General features: G+C 33.5%; 1 long non-coding RNA gene across 4 annotated transcripts; it reads right to left on the bottom strand.

The window, feature by feature from the left end:
• Nucleotides 1-1,043: 1,043 nt before the first annotated feature.
• LOC104117919 (uncharacterized) lies at nt 1,044-5,113 on the bottom strand. 4 transcript variants are annotated; one of them, XR_691159.4, is made up of 5 exons: nt 5,037-5,113; nt 3,750-3,851; nt 3,326-3,421; nt 2,038-2,128; nt 1,044-1,522 (listed from the first exon to the last, which is right to left on the bottom strand). It is a non-coding gene; the product is annotated as an uncharacterized lncRNA (long non-coding RNA). The 4 variants fall into 4 exon arrangements; XR_691160.4 differs by having other exon boundaries at nt 3,750-3,868; nt 5,037-5,078; XR_691161.4 differs by lacking the exon at nt 3,326-3,421.
• Nucleotides 5,114-7,995: the final 2,882 nt, after the last annotated feature.

Here is a 7,995-nt window from a genome sequence, read left to right as displayed (position 1 = left end):
AAAGCCACAAAAATTCAACTTTCTGTCCATATGTTCACACATCACAGTTGGTTCGAATTTTATTTTTTGTGAATAGCAACACTTTGAAGAATCACGTATCATTTACCTTGAGTGAAAATAGAAAAGAAAAGAAAAATTAACCTCAAAACGTTCAATTTTTTAAGCGAATAACAACACATGAAAAAGCACGCATCATTTGTTCAACAGCTTTCCACTTACTTTTACAAAATTCAGTCCAACATACCTGATGAAAAAAAATAAAATTAAAGATATATCCAAAAAGTAATCCTACAACTCCATTAGGACTTAAAGTATGCTTCTACATTTGTTGAACAAATAAATCTACCAACTGACTTGAATTATCATCATTAGAATTTTCAAATTCCTCAATTATAAAGTTTAAAATGGATAAAAACCACTTCTTTCCATTGGTATATCCAATGGAAAGAAGATGTACCTTCTCGTCAAATTGGTGAAATGTATACAGGAAACACTTGACATAAGTAAAGTCCATTTCATCTCTCATAGTTCGTCTGATATATGATTGTAATAAACAGCATTAGAAGATGAATCTTCACTAAATAATCAAAGATTTACAATTGTCTTTCCAATCGTTTATTCTGTTACGATATCGACAAATGATGAAAGAACAGTATCCATGTCACATTTTATTATTAATGGCAGAGAAGGTCCTTGTAATAGTTTAGCTTAAAAAGTGAATATCTGTATGGAGTGACCTCAGCTTGATACTTAAGAAACAAAATTATCCAACAAAGAATGGTCGGGAAAAATACTAAAATTCATTTTTTCTTCGATAACAGTAAGACTCATTAAATTGCTCAAGTAAAGTAAATAAAGGGGGCTAATAATTTTCAGCAAGGTACAATGACAGATTTTCCCCCTTTTGGGGGGTTTATTGGGTGAAGAGTGTTGGGGAATAGAATCAGACTAGATGAGGTTTGTCCGTTCATAGCACGGGCCCAATATTTCAAATTTTGATACAGCTCAGAGAATTTATGTCTAATCTTTAGTTGCACCTACGATTTGATCCCAAAATAGGAATACATACTCTAGAACAACTATACTTTCACTAATACAGAAGTACAGTTCCATTCTTAGTAAATAGTGACAAATATTAAAGACCACCTACTATACAGAGCATGCATATTCAGAATCTGTGGATTCAGGAATAATGAATCTCACTCCCTAATGAAATTAAATTCACGAAGGTAAACCATACAAAATGATAGATCAAAGTCACTATTTGTTCATGACTTGGTTTTTGAAATATCTTCTGCTAGGAGGAAGCTACTATAACTGCATGACTAAGTTACCATAGATAACACCAGATAAATCGATGATGCAAGTCCTTCATACATCTTTTGTCCAAATTATATGCTTTGATAGTTACTTGATCTTAATAAGTGTCTTTACTTGCTTGAACTGCTTGAGTAGAGTAAGAACGTCGTAACTTCAGGAAGTCTATGAATATGAGCAAAATATAAAGAACACCAGAAGCCTCCTGTAAAAGTAAGTAACTTCTTCATCAACCTTTTAATTTAAAGTACATTACCTTAAGAAATACTGACAAAGAAGAAATGCACCAATCATCCATCAGTAAAAGGGCATCTTAGAAATAAAATATACCCCCTTGAATAAAATAGATTTTTGTGACTGCCAAGATACTGAGCATGCACAATTCATAACAAATCAAGGTTGTGATTGGAATAATTTGCTTAAATCAAGCATAACAATTAAATAATAGTTTGTATAAAAAACAAAAGACACATATAGCCTAAAGTAACTCTTTCCACTGGCATATTGTTACCAATTGAAGCATGTGCATGACTACAACCTAAAGAAAATAAAATAAATAAAATAAACACAAAATAAGCACAACCAACACTACTGTTTCAAGGAATTACTTAGACTGATTTAGGTCGTACCATCTTACTAATAAACATAAATATATAGAAAATATTATGCTGAGAGATTGAACGAAAAGAGGTACCAATATAATTAGTCAATAGCCATTACCATTTGAACTGATAGAGGAGGAGAGAAGCTTTAAGTCTTCTGCAACCATAGTAAGTAAATTTTGCTCTGAGTTCCGCTCGCTAGTTTTAATCTGCAAACAAAGAAAAATAGAACTCGAAAGCAATCATCATAGAAGCATGTTTATAAGACACACTTCATATATGTTAAAAGATTGCATATATGTGAGTGTATTTATATAAATATACATGAAACATATAATCCTTGTGCATTTCATGTACTGAAGTAAAAGTAGAACAGTTATGACCTAACCAAATGGTCAAGTGAATTAGTCCCTACCAAGTATGCTAATATGGTATATCAATCCACCACTTATACTTTCACACAAATATTTAAATGAAATACAAACTTAAAGTAAATTCGAAGTATATTATATCAACTTTTAGGTGAAGCGCAACAAGAAAGAACAGAAAAAGGTAGCATATGCTGATTCAATATGTTGCTACTTGGAAATCTTATTTCACGGCATCAAAAGATAATAACACCAACATTGATGTTCCTAGAATGAACCTGTATTCCAGTCATAAGTTAAAATAATAGCAATACAGGAACAACCAGATTCCAGAACCAATAGTTTATGAGCTATAACCAGATAAATATTTGGGCACAATTTGTTACTTTATGTACTGTAACACCAAATCTCCAATGTAATACGAAGAGTACTTTTTAGGCGTTCCGCTTTCATGTTGCCTGGCAAAACCTTCAGGTTTCATTGGAATTAAAAAATCAGTACGTTAAAGATGATCTCGAGCACAGAAACGTTCAAAAAGAATGCTTGACTTCTTCTGAACGCTTGACTTCAGGAGCATATATTTCAAGAGATACATATCCCAGAAAGAATATGGTACTTGATTTATTAGTTACTCTACATAAATGAACAAGTGATAAAAGCAAAAATAACCAAATAAATAGCTAAGAATTACAAATCAAGCACCATAAGTCATGCTGTGAAATTTGGTATATAACATCTAATGGTGTGGGAGGCTTATTATGGAAGCTTCAAAAACTAACTTATAAAAGATCCATGTATGATTTAAATGAAAATTATGAATGGTAATATGGCGAGCTTTATGTTTAAATGGAAACTGAGGCTAATGCTGCTTAAGTGTGTCTACTTGTTGATATTAAGAAAGTGGCTAAAGCAGAGGAGCAAGTTGTTGCTTATAACTTTTGTGACTTGGTATCTAAGCAAATGTGAAAATTAATAAAGAAGAAACCTATGTGGTTAGTCAATAACGCCTTATCAGTTATAAGAAGCACTGCACCATACCGATACTAACTCTATAGTTTTAGTTCTGTCCTTGAAGAAGCCTCTTCCACCGAAGTTGGTTCATGGCTCATGAAAGCCCTAATAGGTTCTCCAAATCTGTTAATATTTTAAATTTGCTGAGTAGATATAGAATACTGAGAAGTCATCTTATACAAAAATAAGAATGGTATGTATGAGTCGTTGATAAACCTTGTAAAGCATCGAACTTTATTTTTTTCATCAAGGTATTAAAGACCATCTAGCTTCTTAGTGGGAAATTGAAAGAAAGATTTCATTATTTCTCAAAATTATTAAATTAAGGATTACCATCGATATATTTTTATCTATCATAAAAGATTATGATAACAAGAACTACTCCTCAATTTCAAATAAGAAATGAAGAATAATTAATACTAAAAAGATTAATGAAGATCTAATCTCTCACATTTTGGTAAAAAGCGTCCAATTCTGTCATGCAAACCATCAAATATTTGTAATTTGGCCAAAACATCAGATCGTATGAACTATCATAGCTTGCGACTTCATTCTATTCAAAATGAACCACTGTTAAATTCAAAAAATAAATCTTAAAAACTAGTAACTAAAGATCTGAAGTATGATAAATACTAAAGTTTGGGGGGGGGGGGGGAGAGGGAGAAAGAAGATAGGTGTACAAAGGAATGCCGACGCTTGTTTGTTGCTTCTAGAACTAAATATATGATAAAAAAGAAAATGAAATTTTTGTAGTTATAGCAACAATAATCGTTATTGACAAATGAGTAACTTCAATATAGCTACATTTATAACCCATTTTGAAATATGCATACAGATTGAAGACCCATTCGAGCAGTTCAACATGAAATCCTCAAACCTTGAAGTTCTCATGCGCTTAGTCCTTTAGTTTGTGCACAGACCGTTGGATATGACTTTATTTCCTTGATTTAGAAGGAAGTTCTAAACCATCAAGATTATTCTTCAAAGTATATAGATGGAATTTCAATACGACTTTTTTTTGCATAGGATGGATTGAACTCAAAGTTTTACAAAAACCCCAATTCTTAAAGTAACTCGTAAATTTAACTATTAGTTCCGCATTGGCTTTAAGTCCGTACTTTTAGGTTTGGTCGATTTTCAGAGTGCTGTCACTTTCTGCTATTTTTCATTATGCTAATATACTATAACTTTTGATTGGAGTATTATATCAAGATTAAGTTTTTAGTAAAGACAATCTCCTATAAACAAAATTAAAGAGAGAGTAGAAGCATATTTTCTCTAGCGCCGGACCAAAAAAATTATCATACCAGTTAATAGCAAATTATATATAGTAATATGAAAAGAAAAATTAATTATTGTTACAGTATAGCTACACTTCTTTAAAATCTGATCATAGTTCAATTACAGAATTCTTATTTATGAGAAAACAAAAATTTTCTTTACATATTTGAAAGCAATACAAAAAACAAAAAGAATGTATATGCTAGCCTCAAGAATTACACGAGAGGGAGAGGGAGAGGGAGAGAAACAAGAAGCTGTTGTTGGAAATACAGAGAGGACGACCTAATAAAATTAAAAAAGCAAAAAGACCGTTAAAGAAACAACAATGAAGCAAAAAAGACTGGAGTTCTACAAAGAAACGGGCAAAATAACACAAATATAACGTGGGTAGACCAAAAATTGAAAAGATCGAAGACAACAAAGAGAAACACCATCAAAATTTAAAAGGAAAGCTTACCTGGATGAGAAGATGAAGCAAAGAGCCGCTGGTGCTCTTTGTGTTTTAGAGCTGAGAAAGAAAAAGGGATCCTTCTAGAGTCCCATTTTAATTGTTGTGAGTAATTACCATTTTGCCCTTAAATAAGGATAGATTTGCAATGATGCCTGTGTCGACCATCTTTGCTCTTTCTATATAATAGAAAAATAAGAAAAGGTAACCAATGAACTTGCTAGAGTTGTATTCATTGAAGGTATTGCTTTCCTCCAGACGTAAGTGACTCACTCATTTTCACTGTAAAATATTCAAATTAATATGTTGTGTAACACAAGAACTTACCACATGAAAATTCAAGGAAAAGTTATTTTTTGTAATATGGCCAAATTTTCATGACATTTGACATGACATAATATTCATTATAACAAAATTTGTGGATCATGACATTTGTCATGACATAATATCCATTATTAGGCCAAGGATTTCTTGCTATAAATAGAGGAGCTTCTTCTCATTTGCAAACACACCAATTCAATAGCTTTTTCACTCTTGTCTTTCTTTCTCCTCCTTTATTCATTATAGAGTATTTTGTAAGAGAGTGAGTATTGGAAAACACTTGTGTGAACCCTTTCTTTGGAGTGATCTTGTGAGGTTATTCTCTTGGGGTATTTGGGATTAATTAGAGTATTTACTCTAATTTTGTACTCTCTTTTGTACTCTTGTTGATATAGTAAAATTGCCATCTCCGCTTGTGGACGTAGGTCACCTTGACCGAACCACGTTAAATTTATGTCTTCTTTATCTTCTTTAATTACCGTTATTATCAACTTGTATTGTCTTTGTTATTGTCATTATAACGTTGTTTGGCTAAATTTTGTACTACCCGGTAACCCGATCCTAACAAATTGGTAGCAGAGCCAGATCTAACCGGGTTAGTTTAAATAGCCAAAATGACTCTAACAAAGTCTTATGTTGAGAAATTTGATCGAAGTGCAAACTTCGGAATGTGACAATTAAAGATGGAAGCTATCCTAATTCAGGATGGCTTAGATTTGGCATTGCAAGGAAAGGAGAAGATGTCGGATAAAATGATGGACGAGGAGTTTGCCATCATAGACAAAAAGGCAAAAGCAAGTATTATTTTAAATCTTTCAAATGAGGTTTTACGTGAAGTTGCAACAGAAAGCTTAGCCAAAGGCATATGGGAAAAGCTTAAAACCCCATATATTAAAAGAACAGTAGAAAACAGACTTTACCTAAAGTAAAAACTCTACACTTTTCGTATGGCTGAAGGTACCTCTATACTTACACATCTTGATACTTTTGATTCTCTTCTTATGGATTTAAGTAACATAGATGCTGAAATCAAAGATGAGGATCAAGCTGTGTTATTGTTTGTTTCCTTACCCCAGTCGTTTAAACATATAAGAGATACTATGCTTTATGGAAAGGATAATATCTCTTATAAAGATATCAAATCTATTTTGAAATCAAAAGAACAAATAAATAGAGATATTACTGGGGAAACTAGTGGAAACCAAGGGGAAGGCTTATTCATAAGAGGTAGATCCAATAAGAAAGATTCAAGTAGTGAGAAACCTAAATCAAGGTCAAAATTGAGATACAGGAATGTCATATGCAAATATTGTCATAAGAAAGGTCACATTATTTCTGAATTCTTTAAATTGAAAAATAAAGAAAAGCATACAGAAAACAAAAATGAGCACAAAAATACTGACACTGCCGAAGCAAGTGTAGCTGCTGATGAGACTGAGGGAACTATTTTTTTAGCAACTAATAATAGTTTCAAATCTAACAATGAGTGAATTTTTTATTCGGGTTGCTCTTATCATATGTGTCCTAGTCGGGATTTATTTACCACATATAAATCTATTGGAGGTGGAGTTGTCTTGATGGACAACAATGTTGCCTGCAAAATTATTGGAAAAGATACAATCCGAATCAAAATGCACGATGGTATGATGAGAACTCTCACCGATGTTAGACATGTTCCTGACTTGAAGAAAAATCTCATCTCTTTGGGCACTCTAGAATCTCTTGGGTGCAAGTACACAGGTGAAGGTGGAGTTCTGAAAATTTCTCATGGTGCTCTTGTGATCATGAAAGCACGCAGATCTGGTATGTTGTATACTCTTTTGGGATCTACAGTCACAGGTGCTGCAGTAGTTTCAATATCATATAAATCAGATTCTGACATCACCAAATTGTGGCATATGCGATTGGGGCATATGAGTGAAAAAGGTCTTTCCATCCTCAGCAAAAGAGGTCTCTTGTGTGGCCAAAGTACCGGAAATATGGAGTTCTGTGAACATTGTATGTTCAATGTTTGGATGGGGTCCCGAGGGGCTCGAGTGAGTTTCGGACGAGGCTCGGATCATTTCATTGCATTTTTTTATTTTTGCTAGTTGCTGGTTCTGGTGTGATCGCACCTGTGGCTGGTTTGCGCAGGTGCGATGGTCGCAGAAGCGACAGATGCATCGCAGAAGCGTGAAGGGGAGTTGGGCGTCGCAGATGCGATATGTTTTCGGCAAAAACGGTGGCGGTATGATGGGTATGATGGGACCGCGAGATGTGTTAAGACGATTTAAATGTGACGAGAAGTATTTCCTTCAAATGTAAAGAAATGGCCATTTGGGTGCTTGATTTTCGTTTTCATGTGACGTATAGTCTCGAGTATGAATATTTTGAAGGATCTTTCATATTGTTAAATTTTGGGGTAAATTAAATTCTCATGTCTGGCTAATGAGTTGGATTCAGATTTACTAAGTGATTGCATAGTAATTGTGACTGCGAAAAGATATTACAAGATGCCAATTTGAGGCTAGGGAGGTGGGTTATCTCCTGGAGAGTAATCTATGTAGGTGTGTTCCATATATGTGAGTGGAGAGATACTTTTCCGCCAGCAGGGCATATGTGTGGAGATTTGAATTTGAATCTGGATGAGAAAGTTGACTTGAGTGTC

This window comes from Nicotiana tomentosiformis, chromosome 6 (assembly GCF_000390325.3).
Source record: "Nicotiana tomentosiformis chromosome 6, ASM39032v3, whole genome shotgun sequence".
Taxonomy (NCBI): Eukaryota; Viridiplantae; Streptophyta; class Magnoliopsida; order Solanales; family Solanaceae; genus Nicotiana; species Nicotiana tomentosiformis.
Note: the sequence above shows the minus strand (reverse complement) of the source record. Positions and strands in the feature narration are given on the sequence as shown.